The following is a 13,175-nucleotide window of genomic DNA, read 5'->3' as shown; positions in this document are numbered from 1 at the left end:
TTTTTGTGCTGTAATTAAAGTGTAATAATGTTAATCTTCAGTACAATGCAAAATTGATTAAATTTACAGGATTACAGTGTTATAATCTGCTTGTGTGTATGACTGAAGTGGCCAGGAGCTACAAGGCATAAAAATGCACACAGAAAATGTGCTCTTGTGAAATACTGATAGCTGGCATACAATACGAGGAGGGAGTTCAGCTAATTACAGAACTAGATGTGTCCAGTTCTGGGACTCTGAGCAGAAGAAGAACATAGAGCTGTTAAACAGCTCCTGAGGAGGGCCACGATGGTGATCAGAGGGCTGGAGCACCCCTGTGAGGACCAGCTGAGTAAGCTGGGGCTGTTCAGCCTGTAGAAGAAAAGGCTCTGAGGAGACCTTATAGCAGCCTTGTAGGTCCTGAAGGGAGCTTAAGAGAAAGCTGGGGAGGTACTTAATGTAAGGGCATGTAGCAACAGGATGAGGGGAAATGCTTTTAAACTGGAAGAAGGTAGATTTAGACTAGGTGTTGAAGCAGTTTTTTACTTTGAGGGTGGTGAGACACTGAAGCAGGTTGTCTGGTGAGGGTGTGGATGCCCCTTCAAGGTCCGACTTTGAGCAGCTTGGTCAGTTGGGAGGTGTCTTTGTCTATAGCAGGGGGCTTGAACTAGATGGTTTTAAAGGTCCCTTCCAAACCATTCTGGGATTATGCATTGATGACTCAATCCAGTGGAAGCCATGACGGGGCTTCAGCAGGTGGGGAAGTGAATGTCCTTTGGCTGTCCTTACCTCCCATCTCCTCTCTAATATGAGAGGCAAGTTTGGCAACAGAGCAATGCCATATGCATTTGTATGCACACTGCTTAGCAAGAGTGATTCAGTGTTTGCACAGTAGAGTGAACATAGTGAACCTAATCTCACCTTTACATTTTATTCAAGACCAGCAGTCAGAGCTGTGAATCATTTGTAGGTGTAGCTGCCTTTTGGGGGAAAATAAAGGGGTTGTGCTGCAAGTAGTTTGGACCACCTCATTTATTTTATTTTTTTTTTTAAATATGTGGACTACTTGGAAGCGCTGCAGAAGAGAGCAAAAATAATGAATTGTATAGGAAGACAGAAAACAGTTTTAGTCTGAAGGAAGGAAAAGTGATAGAGGTGTTAACAGTTCCATAAAAATAAAAGCTGCTGCAAGGGCAAGTGGGGAAAAAATTATTTGTCATTTTATTTGTCATTGGTGGACCGGTGAAAACATCTGTATTCTTTCTCTCTTTTTTCTTCTTTACTTAACCTTTGCCAATTATAAGGTGAGAATTTTGTCAGTTCTTCTTCAGGTCTTCCCAGACAGTGTGCTGTGAGAACCTTCCTCAAGCTTCCTTTGTTCTGCTCAATGATGGGTTTAGGTATATGAATTGCAGCTGATATTTTTCACATTGTTCAAGGGGAAACCTTGAGTAAAAATAATGAGATAAATTAATTTCCAATTGGAGATCTGTATACTTGTTAGAAAAGAATGATTTAACTAAAATTCAAGTGAAAAGATTTAATGTGAAATCATCTGTTCATTTTTCCTGGAAAAAAAGGCTCTAACAGAGCAGCTTTATATTGGTTAAAAACTGAAATCACATCGTTGATACTATAAGCTTCAAGCATTACTCTGAAGTCTCTTGACATAACTGAAGTGTAGGTGATAACTAAGATATTTCTACTGCTCTTTTTGCTCTTTACTACTGCAGAGATGAGCAGTAATGTGCTGAAAGCGTGGGATTTGTAACTCTGCTGCACAGCATTTGGTTTGCATAGTGGAAGGCAAGTCAGAACTGAAGAAGTGGTGGGAAGATGATCTCTAGCACTGGTGCAGTAGTGGCAGTTAGGTGTTTGAAAATGATGGCAAGATCTGCAAGAAGAATTAAACTCGGTGTGAGAGCTTACAGGCATGTCTTGCATCTGATTTAGGATTAGATGAAGTGTACGATGGTGACTACTTTCTCTCAGTGAGTTGCTGTAGGATCTGTGAAGTCAGACTAAACTTTGGCAACTCCTAAGTCTGTATTTATATTACAAAAGAAATTTGGGGCGCTTATTTAACTGTCAATTCCTTCTAAGACTACCAGGGCCAAGCTCTGCTCTCTTTCTGAGTGCTCTGAGCAGAGTATGAATGCACTCCTGTGATGACTTCTAGGGTCTGTAATCTGTGCCTTAAAAGTGTGGCTGCCAGCTGCCACTTGCAGAACTTTGCCTTCACCCACAAGTGTGTGGAATGATGGCTTACCATCTTGCAGGTGATAACACAGCAAAGCCTGTGGCATAGATTGGGCAGCCTGTTATGTCCCTGTTTTTATTTCAAGCTGCAAATTAAAGTTCAGGTCCCCAAGCTGCCTCCTTCCGTAAGCAGAACAGGCCCAGCTCTCTCAGCCTCTCTTCAAAGGAGAGTTGCTTCAGCTTCTAAAATATTTTCATGGCCTTTGTTAAACTGCCTTTATTGTGTCCGTGTCTGTCCTGTACTGGAGATCACAGAACTGAATGCCATGCTGCAGGTATGGCCTGCTTGATTTTTGTTCCATTTTGAAGCTGACATGTAGTAAGGATGCTTATCTCTACCTAGCCACTTCAAAGGCTTTTAAATAGACATTTCTATCTGCAGTAGATCTTGTGCTGTGATAGAGATCTTTCGCACAGGTGAAAAGGAAAAGAAGTTGAAAGCCTGGAGCGGAGGGGTGGTGATGGTTTTTCCCAAGGCCAGGTAGGATGGGGCCATGGGCAGCCTGGTATGGTATTAAATGGGAAGGTTGGTGGCCCTGCATGTGGCAGGGGGTTGGAGATGGATGATCCTTGAGGTCCCTTCCAACCATTCTGGCCATTCTGTGAAAGGAAAATAAGGTCCTGAAAAGAGACTCCATTTTTTTAATGGTATGTAAAATTAGAGAGGGATCTAGGTGACTTCTGGGGCAAGTGTAGATCATCTGGAAAGAAACTCATCTAAAGCACAGATCTCTGATCTAAGAGAAAAAATTAACCAAGAAGAGGAATCTGAAGACATTTCACACCCCCAAGTATTTGTTTATGTAAAAAACAGCCAGAGGTCAAAACCTTGTTGATTGTGTTGAAAGGATTGGTGACCTCAGTCTGTGTGTAGTAGAAGAATTTGCCTTCAGCTCTACTGCCTTGCAAGAGAGAGAGCAGACTTGGACTTATGGTCATGGTGTGTGCGGTTTAAACTGTCTCTGAGTAGCAATTCTGTAGTTTAAAGTCCTTCTGTGTTTTTATCTTATGCTATAGACTCAGCCTCTGTAATTGCATATTTTAACAGCTTTTTTTTGTTTCTCATGCAACTTCTTCAGGTTATGTTTAAAATAATGGCTGACACTTGGCACTGGGTTTTCTAGGAGTCTGATCACTTGATTTGGGGAATGCGTTGCACTTCCCATCAGAAAGTCTTGGCTTCTTTCTATGGAAGAATATATAAATTTTCTGTGCTATTTGATTTATTATTTAGATATGCTTATTATTAGCACAGTTCCAGTGCTTGTGGGCATTGCTTCAAGAGCATGAAAACTGTTTCAGTAAATTGTTTGGGAATGCAAGCAGCTGATGGGATTCTGTTTTAAGGAAAGTGTTTTGCTCTTAGACCTCACTACTGCTGAAAAGCTTGTCTGCATTTCTGAGGTTCCTATAACTTTTTTCTTGAACCTTCATAAGGTTCAGGAAACCTTTTGTGCAGAATCACCTGTATGCATGTTATTTTCAGCACCTATGTTAATTACAGACTCAGCATTTATATACAGCTTGGTAGCAAAATGGAACAGAACCTGACATTGCAGCTAATAAACGCTCTTCATTAAGAACCTATGAAGTCTGCATATAATTATTTAAGCAGAACTTATGTCAGTTTTGGAATGGTTGAATTCGAATCACCGGATGGTTTGTTTTTTCCCCGTGCAGTTTATATACAGCGTTGGAATGAATAAGCATAGTTTTACAGTGTCAGTGGCTAACCTAATACTGCAGGGAAAATCACATGCTTTCAGAAATATTTATTTCTAGCTACCATGGAAGGAATTTTCAGTACAGTAACGCTTCCCAAGTATTTGGGAAGATACAGTGAAGCATAATTAATAGTTTTAACTTAAGACTTCAATGGCAATGTGAAAATGTCAGTGGACTGTATGTCTGACCTTGGTGTTGTCAAGCTACAGACATTTAACTTTGTCTTTAAGCTTTTATCTAGAAAGCAGATCGCCTATGCCTAACAAGCAAAATACATACGTCTTGAATCAATTATTGCCATGGCAGCTGATCATTGGTGTTCAGAATTATTTTGCTTACAAACTGAACTTATTTTTGTCTTTGTCCACAGAAGGTGTTTTGTGGAAGTTAGTTTAAAATGTTTAATCCTGAGTAGTGTAATAAGCTGTGTTACACAGATGGAGGGGAATGTCATTGTAATAGGTTTTTATGATTTCAGATACAATGCACATTTGTCAAACAAATGCATAGCACTTATATTTCCTTAAAGGTTGAGTATACAATAAAGTCATTCTTCTTTGCCTGATTTATTACTTAAGCATTTTGAATTGGCCTTTTATTTTGCATTTAATACTTCATGTCCAATCCTGTTTCCCTTGTTTATCTCTGAACTATTCTATTTCCCAAGATTACAGTAAAACTGAGCAGAAGATTAATGAATGAAAAGGATAGACATTCAAATGAACAAATTAAAAGGCACGGTCTTTTTACAGCCATAGTTACTTACAGCTTGTATCTCATACTGAGCTCTATTCTGTATATTATTGAACAGCTTAGTAAAATACCCTGAAATTTGAGGGAGTTCTTGTCAACTTTTTTATCAGTGCATCGTCCTGCCCTTCACATGTGTGACAGGTCTGGTGCTCTTGGTGCTCTGCATGCTCTGTTTCTAAAAAAGCATTCAGGATTTCCCTGGAGGAAGTTGTCAGCAGGTAGTGTTGCACAGTGATTGAAGGTTGCTGCCTCTTACCAGTTGGTTCGGGCAAACTAATTAAGGAAATACTTCTGTGCCATTCACTTTGGAAGCTTGGAGGATGGCAGAGGAAGTCCTACAGCTAGGGTGAGTAGCTGCTCTGGCTTAACACAACGCTTTCATGTTGTGTTAAGAGCCAAGAGGGCTCCGTCCAGCTGACATAAATTAAGTCCAGGCAGAGGTGTTTTTCAGTGAGTTTGGTCAGATGTTTTGTGCTGTCAGGAGAGTCCAAGTTCTTGTGATTCTTGGTCCTAATGTTGTGCTCCGATATTATTGTCAGGACCTCCTGTTCTTGTTTTACTCTTCATTTCTGTATGCCATCAGTAATTTTTCACAAGCTGTGAGGTGCTCTGCTTAATTACACCTGCCCCAGGTGGGCAGCCCTTGCTTTTCGTTCCCTCCTACATGTGGATGTGGAGCATCTTAGTCTGTTTTAGTTCACCTGAGCCAGGTTCGGGCATTTTGTGCTTTATTTGCTATGAGGTCAGCTTTTCTCCTTTTCCCACTTGCCAGCCAGGTTGCTTTTGGACAACTGCAGTACTCCGTGGGTGACTATGACTTTGAAGAGAACATTTGTGACTTCCAGCTGGCCAGAAAAGTTGTTAGAGCATCTTTCCTTCGTATTGACAGGCACTTCTTCATGGGTGCTTTTATACAAGTCATGGACAGGTACTGGGATGATCTGTTGTTACAGATGCTTTTTTGGCACTTCTTTTTCTTGTCATACCACTCAGTTTGGAATAATTGGTGACTAAGACAGTAACTGTGTAGAAACAGATCCCTTTAGTATCATTAGTAACCTGTCTTGTTTCTAGACATTGTGAAGTATGCTATGTTTCTTGAAAGCTGTATTGTATGATGATGTGTTGGCTGAGGTATATCCCTTTAAGGCTGCCTCAGGGGAGATGAATTGAACTTAAATAATAATTGAGAGTAAGTTCCACGTGTTCTAGTCAGCGTAATCTGGACTAGCTTTAATTTGCTTCCGATGCTTACTAATGTAGGCTGAACACATGGCGAACAACTCTGTCTTGCTGTTGAGATGTGTGGTTTCAGGTACCTTGGGCGTGTGCTGTGTTGTCAGTGTGTGCCATGCTCTGCTTCATGTTGGGCCCAGCTTTCCTGCGGCTTGCTTTCTTTCTTGTCTAGCTATGGTTCACATTGTTGTCTTTTCTCTACTTGAATGGATGTTCGTAGCTACTGTTAAGCCCTATGTTGTCATCTCTTTGAATTACACTTAATGTATACTCGAGTAAATAGAGGAATACGTGTTGTCTCAATAGCACTTGCTGTGGAAATTGAAATGGACTGCATTGTGAAGAAGCACATGGAAAAACTTCTGTAAGAGCTGAAAGAGTGGTTTAGTTAGTAGAGCGGTACTTAAAAGCTTGCGAAGCCCTTAAAAGGTTCTGTATAAAAAAAGAGGCATCACTTGAGCTTCTTTCACCATTAAAATCTATAAAAGTATTTTCTTTTAACTTAACTATGGGAGTTGTTGACTTAACAGTTTCCCTCTTGCCATTTCTTTGATAGCTCAGAAGTAAAAATAATTAGCATGTATAGGAATAAAAACAGAGCTTGAAATATGCTCAGTATGGGAAGGAAATACTTGTATGAACGAAGTCAGACCTCTGCTGACTGAAAAAAGCTGTCCAACATAGAGCAATTTCTTTACTTTGAGGGTATTTTAATAAAGGTTAGGCTGTTCAGAAGGTTCTTGGGAGAATTGGAAGGTTTTGTGCAGAGATAATTTATGCATGAAGAAAATATAAACTTGAAGAGCATAGTGGATCTATGGCATGTTAATGAAGTTATGCAGTGTGGTAGTGGAAATACTGGTAAGCAAGTAAGAGAAAATGAGTCCTCTGAGGAGCTGTGTCCTTATACTCGAGCAAGAGTGTTCTGAATTCTGCTGGTTATTTTACCAAGTATTAAAAAATGCCTTGTTTCATTAATCCCCCTGCCCTCCCACACACACACTGTATCTGGGGATCTGTTACAGAGAATAACTAAGCATTCCTTTGAGGAAAATGCACAGCAAAAGGAGTAAAAGAAAGGAAGATGACATAAACAGCACTATTACCCAAATAGCAAGGTTCCTCAAGCTGTTGCTTAAAATATTATTGTAAAAGGAAAATCCAAGTATCACTACGTTCTCAACTGCTATTATGTGTACGAAGAAGCTGTGTTAGGTAGAATTTTTGGTACTATGGCATTCCATTGTAGAAATGATATAATTCTCTATAAATACAGTTATATAAGGATAAACTCTCAGTTCTGATTAATGCAGTGTTTTATTATAACTTCATTAGTTTCACAGCAGACAAAGTGTACATAATTTATCAGATAACTGTTTCAAAATAATTCAGATAGTTACGCTTACATAATTTACTGCAAGCACTTGAAGAATGCGGTGCATTTTATGAAGAACATTCAGGGTTGCTTTATTTGTATAATGAAATGGTCATTATGCTCCTATAGACAGCACTTCATAATTTAATGAAATGTTTATAAATACAATATGAAATGCTATGAATTTAAGCAGTTTGGTAAGCCCAGCTGCGTTTCAAAGATACAACTGTAACATTCTGTACTGTGTGGTTTAAATATTCTGGGGCTTGTCATGTCTTTTGACTTAGGCTAAAGCCAGAACACGCAAATTTCATATATACAAAATACAAAGAATTTGTGATTATAGATCACGGATACACACAAGCACTTAGGGAAAATACAATGAATGTCTGATCTCTTGTATGATAGGCTGTTAGACTGGAGTGCCATTTTCAGTCTGCAGGCATGATTATCTTGGCAGGGATAGAACATATCTCTCCGGCGTGCTCCTTATCATCATCATAGAGTCCTCATAGAATGGCCTGGGTTGAAAAGGACCACAATGATCCTCCAGTTTCAACCCCTTGCTACGTGTGGTGTCACCAACCAGCAGACCAGGCTGCCCAGAGCCACATCCACTTGGGGCAATGTCTTCTGCTGATCTTACAGTCAGGCTCTCAGAAGGAAGCAAAGGGGCTGTGGTTGTGTTTGTGAGGCAGCTGTGATTTATCTGGAGAGGCTTATTTGTAAGGAATTTTCCTGTTGCAACAACTTGTATGGATCCGTTAGCACATCTTTCACCATGAAGATGGAGAAATGCAATTAGCAAGTGTTTAACAGAGCTCCTACTGCTGTGACTAAAGTGGTACTGATAGAGTGGATCAGCTTCAGTGCGAATCGTTTTCCGAAGATGAGTTTAATAACGATTTGATGTGATGTTGTAACTCGGTGTTGATTGGGTACGATGAAAGGCTCGATGTTATTGTTTCGCTGTCAAATTACTACTCATAAAAGTGACATTACATTTTGCTAACGTTTTTCCAGGCAGTTAAGCCTGTTCTCGCCACCTTTCATCTTGAGCACTTCCTCTGGTCTTAAAGCCTAGAAGCTGCTTGATGCTAAGCGCTGTTGAAATCTCATTTATTTGGATGCCTGCATCTACGGAAGGAATGGTAATAACTTCAGTGTTTAAGGTAGAATAATTGTCAGCTTGCAGTGATCTAAAAGAGACTTAAGTGGAATGTGACGGAGGTTATTGTGTGCAGCAGAAGAAAGAGTAAAATGAATGCTGCCTTTTTAATGAGTTAACTCCTCTCATGTGTTCTTGCAAATCTTTGCCAACTCTGATAGGCAAAACTTGTGCACAAACAGGAGCTGATTTAATCTGGCTTGCGGGTTTTGTTTGGGTGTTTATGTTCTTTTTGGTGCCCTGTTAACTGGAATAAGGCTGGCACTAGCGTATAAACTACTGTCTGAAGAAATATTTATCTATACTATGCTAAGGGAGGAAAGCTTAGAGGTATACTTACACTACTGGCTATAGCTTTCCAAAGTTACTCATAACAAGTAAGAGTCATCTTAAAACCCCACTGTGTTGAGAGCATGGCTTTTTTCTCTGGTAATTTGTTGCTTGGATTTCTATACTTGGGTCATAATTTTCAGTGTTGTGAGGAAGAATGGACAAAACCACAAAATGGGCTTTGAGATGCCTGTGTTGTGCTGCTAGAGGTGCTGAATGGGCTGACAAATGGGAAAATTAACAGCTCTGTACAGTTCCACCTTCGCTTTCTAGGTGGAAATAATGATGTCTTGTTAATAAAGGTACTTAAATGCAATTCATGGAAAGTGATAAGAAGTCGTACACACTGGTATACAGTGAATAATTATCTGAAAATATGTAACATGCAAAACACAGGGAAGTAAAGACAACATTAGTCTGAAAAAAGGCAGTATAAACTCATACATATACAGCGCAACACAAAAAGTGAAAGTGCAAGTGATGTGTGAAGAAGACAGTGTGGGGTGAAATTAGGGTGCTGGGAATTAAATTCCAGTTCATGCTTGAGTGATAGCTAGGAAAGAACTAGAATGAATTCAGTACATGCAGAAATGCATTCATTTTTTTGTCTTGAAAAAGTACTGAAGTATACTGAACCAGTACTTCAATCTATTAGGATAATGATTTTTCAGAATATTTTTAGATACTGCTTGAGAAATCTTGTAAATTGTTAATTCTGGCAAAGATGGATTTGAGGACATCAAAAGCATTAATAATTTCATGAGTGAAGTAATAGAAAAGTTATGGGCTTAATAGTAAGGATTCACATTTGATCTTCCTAATACGTGTTGTATTAGGCATTCTGACTAGTTCTGACTCCTCAGGTAATAAGCTGATGGCTATGCTAAAAAGAACTCAAGATATTATGACTTCAGTGAAAACAGGCTGGTATTTGAAAATCAGTTTTGTTGGCGTTGTTCTGTCACAGAGGATCCATTACTTTTCCTCCAAGTCATATTCAAAAATGACTGATCTTCTGTTGATGTTTTGATTCAGTTTAGCATCTGTTTGCATGATTCTGGCTTCTGAATATGTATTTCCTGTCTCCAAGCTCAGGCTCCTATACTACACTGCTTAGCAAATAATGATTTGTGTTTCCTTTTTTGTGAATCTGTAGACAGGAATAAGAGATGATGGTCCTGTCATCAACCTGAAGCCAGGTTATTAGAACAAAAAGGTTGTGTCTCAGCAGTCAATTGTTTTTCTGTAAGGATGCAGTTATCAAGAAATGATGTTGATGGATATCTTTATTTTTAGATTTTCAGAAGAAAAAATTGTTTAGAAAAAACTCCACTGAAGTCAGTCATTTGCGGAGTGATGCTACGTGTGCCTGGCACTCCTGAAATGACTTGTGCCTGTCCAGCACAGCTCCTAACTTTCAGTGCTTGTGGAGGTACCTGGGTTTATTAATGCTTTTGCCTATATGTGTAATAAGTTCTATGAAGGCTAATGTAGCACTGACCAGGGTTCATGTGATTTCTCTCTCTTGATGGGAAAGGGTTTTTTCAATAAACTTGAAGCAAATGTTTGCGTTCAGCCAAGACTGCTCCATTGAGGTTCCCCTTTTTGAACTAGTGTGTTTGAGCACCTCTAGCTGATGCACAAAAGTTCAGGGAGATGAGTCAAAACAGCTTAAAAGTGTTCAATGCTATCGTGGTAATACAGATGTGTTTTACAAGAGCTGGGCATTGAATTTTCCAGCTACCCAATTAAAAGGAACGTGCATTAAAAGGAGTGTGGATCAAGAGAGGTGATCCTTCCCCTTTGCTCTGCCCAGATAAGGCCTCATCTGAAGTACTGTGTCCAGTTCTGGGCTCCCCAGTACAAGAAAAACAGGGAACTCTTGGAAGGTCCAGCGGAATGCCACAAACATGATAAAAGGGCCTGGAGCACCTCTCTAAGGAGGAAAGGTTGAACAACCTGCATCAGTTCAGCCTTGAAAAAACACTTGGAGGGGATCTGGTCAGTGTCAGTAAATATCTAAGGTGTGGGACGAGGCCAGACTCTCTTCAGCAGTGCGTGGGGCTAGGACAAGGGGAAAACAGCGCAAACTGGAGCAGAGGAAGTTCTGCACAAATGTGCATAAGAACTTCTTCATGGTGAGGGCAACGGAGCACTGGAATAGGCTGCCCAGAGAGGTTGTGGAGTCTCCTTCACTGCAGGTGTTCAAGACCTGCCTGGGCGCCTACCTGTGCAACCTGCTCTAGGGAGCCTGCTTTGGCAGGGGGTTGGACTTGATGATCTCTACAGATCCCTTCCTGCCCCTATAACTCTATAGTTCTGTGAAATGTGCTGTTTAATCTAAGGTTGAAACTGCCTCTGAAATTCTCTTCTTCCTTGTTGCTTTTATTGCATCTTTTTGCTGATTCTCTTGTTCCTTTACCTGATAGGGCGTGTGAAGTACAGAGAAAACTCAGCTTTTCAATCCTGCAACTTAGTAGTCTGGAAAGCATGGGTTTTAGTTTTGTAAAGGAACTCTCCATGCTCATCCAGATAAAGGGAAAAATCACAGGAAAAGAGGAGTTTAGTATTAGGTGGTTAGTTTTTTCTCCTCCTCTTGAAATATTCTTTATTAACTCTTTTGTCTTGTCTCAGTTAGCACTCACATTTCAGCTTGCCTGGCTTCTGTCATGACTCTCTCAAGATAGAATGGTAAGACTTCATAATTATCTTACTAGACTCGCATATTTTTCTGTCAACTTCTTGAAAAGACAAATACGCTACCACAGGCGATTAAGCAGGGAAAAGTAATGTTTATGTTGTTAATTTTACTGGAGTCTGTTCTGCGGACTCCCCTGTCACAGTAACAAATGCTCATTACAGAACACTTAATGTTTTTTGCCTTCTTAGCCTGCTTGCAGACAGGATCTTTTTTCTCTCTGTCAGGGGACAAGGTCTGATTGCCATGGCACTACTTAAAAGGAAGAAGGGTTAATTCTGTTCCAGTCGGAGCAAGTTGAACAGAGCCTTTTCCAGTGGAGGACCACCGTCTGCACTGTAGTGGTTAGCAGCTGATTGCTGACGTTCAGCAGTGTTGACAGCTCATGACTTCTGACAGGATCATTCAGCTGCTGAACTGTGAGCTTCATGCACATCTCTCCTATCACTTCTCAGTTGTTCAACTGCTACCAGTTGTCCCAGGTGTGCAGTGTAATCCCAGAACACTCGACATAGTATTGCGTGTATAGAAATAGCATGGCACAGAGTGAAATGTTAGTTCTTCCCAGAAGACCAATGTCATTTTCCTTACCATGCTGTTTTTACTGCCAGGGTCTACGCTGTGCTCATAAGGAGAGACCTGATATGCAGAAACAAACTTAAAGATTTAACCCAAGGTGCAGCAGCTGTGAAACCTTACGTACATGTTTGTGTTAAATGACATTACAACTGAATATAATGTCAGCTATTCTGGCTAGAAATATGTTGAATAAGCTGAGCAGGGTTTGGAATACAAGAAGAATAATTGAGGAAATTGTGAGTTTTCTTGTACATTTTCTAATGACTTATTGTTACAGAATCACAGAATTGCAGGAGTTGGAAGGGACCTCTAGAGATCGAGTCCAACCCCCCTGCCAAAGCAGGTTCCCTACAGCAGGTCGCACAGGTAGGCATCCAGGCAGGTCTTGAACACCTCCAGAGAAGGAGACACCACGACCTCCCTGGGCAGCCTGTTCCAGTGCTCCGTCACCTTCACTGTAAAGAAGTTATTAGGCACATTTGTGCCAGCTGTTTCCCCTTGTCCTGTCTCCACTCACCACTAAAAACAGTCCGGCCTCGCCGTTCTGCCCCTCACACCTTAGATATTTATAGACCTGGATCAGGTCCCCTCTCAGTCTCCTTTTCTCAAGGCTGAACAGACCCAGTTCACTCAGCCTTTCCTCATAGGGGAGATGCTCCAGGCCCTTCACCATCTTCGTGGCCCTCCGCTGGACTCTCTCCAAGAGATCCCTGTCTTTTTTGTACTGGGGAGCCCAGAACTGGACGCAGTACTCCAGATGAGGTCTTACCAGGGCAGAGTAGAGGGGGAGGATCACCTCCTTTGACCTGCAGGCCACGCTCTTTTTAATGCATCCCAGTAAGCCATTGGCCTTTTTGGCCACAAGGGCACACTGCTGGCTCATGGCCAACCTGTTGTCCACCAGGACACCCAGGTCCCTTTCCGCAGAGCTCCCCTCCAGCAGCTCATCCCCCAACCTGGGGGATTTATTCCTCCCCAGATGCAAGACTCTACACTTGCTTTTGTTAAACCTCATCCATTTTTTTTTCTGCCCAGCTCTCCAGCCTATCCAGGTCTAATGAAGATTTTTCAAG

This window comes from Lagopus muta, chromosome 4 (genome assembly GCF_023343835.1).
Source record: "Lagopus muta isolate bLagMut1 chromosome 4, bLagMut1 primary, whole genome shotgun sequence".
NCBI lineage: Eukaryota > Metazoa > Chordata > Aves > Galliformes > Phasianidae > Lagopus > Lagopus muta.
The sequence above is the reverse complement of the archived record's forward strand: the minus strand, read 5'-3'. Positions refer to the sequence as shown.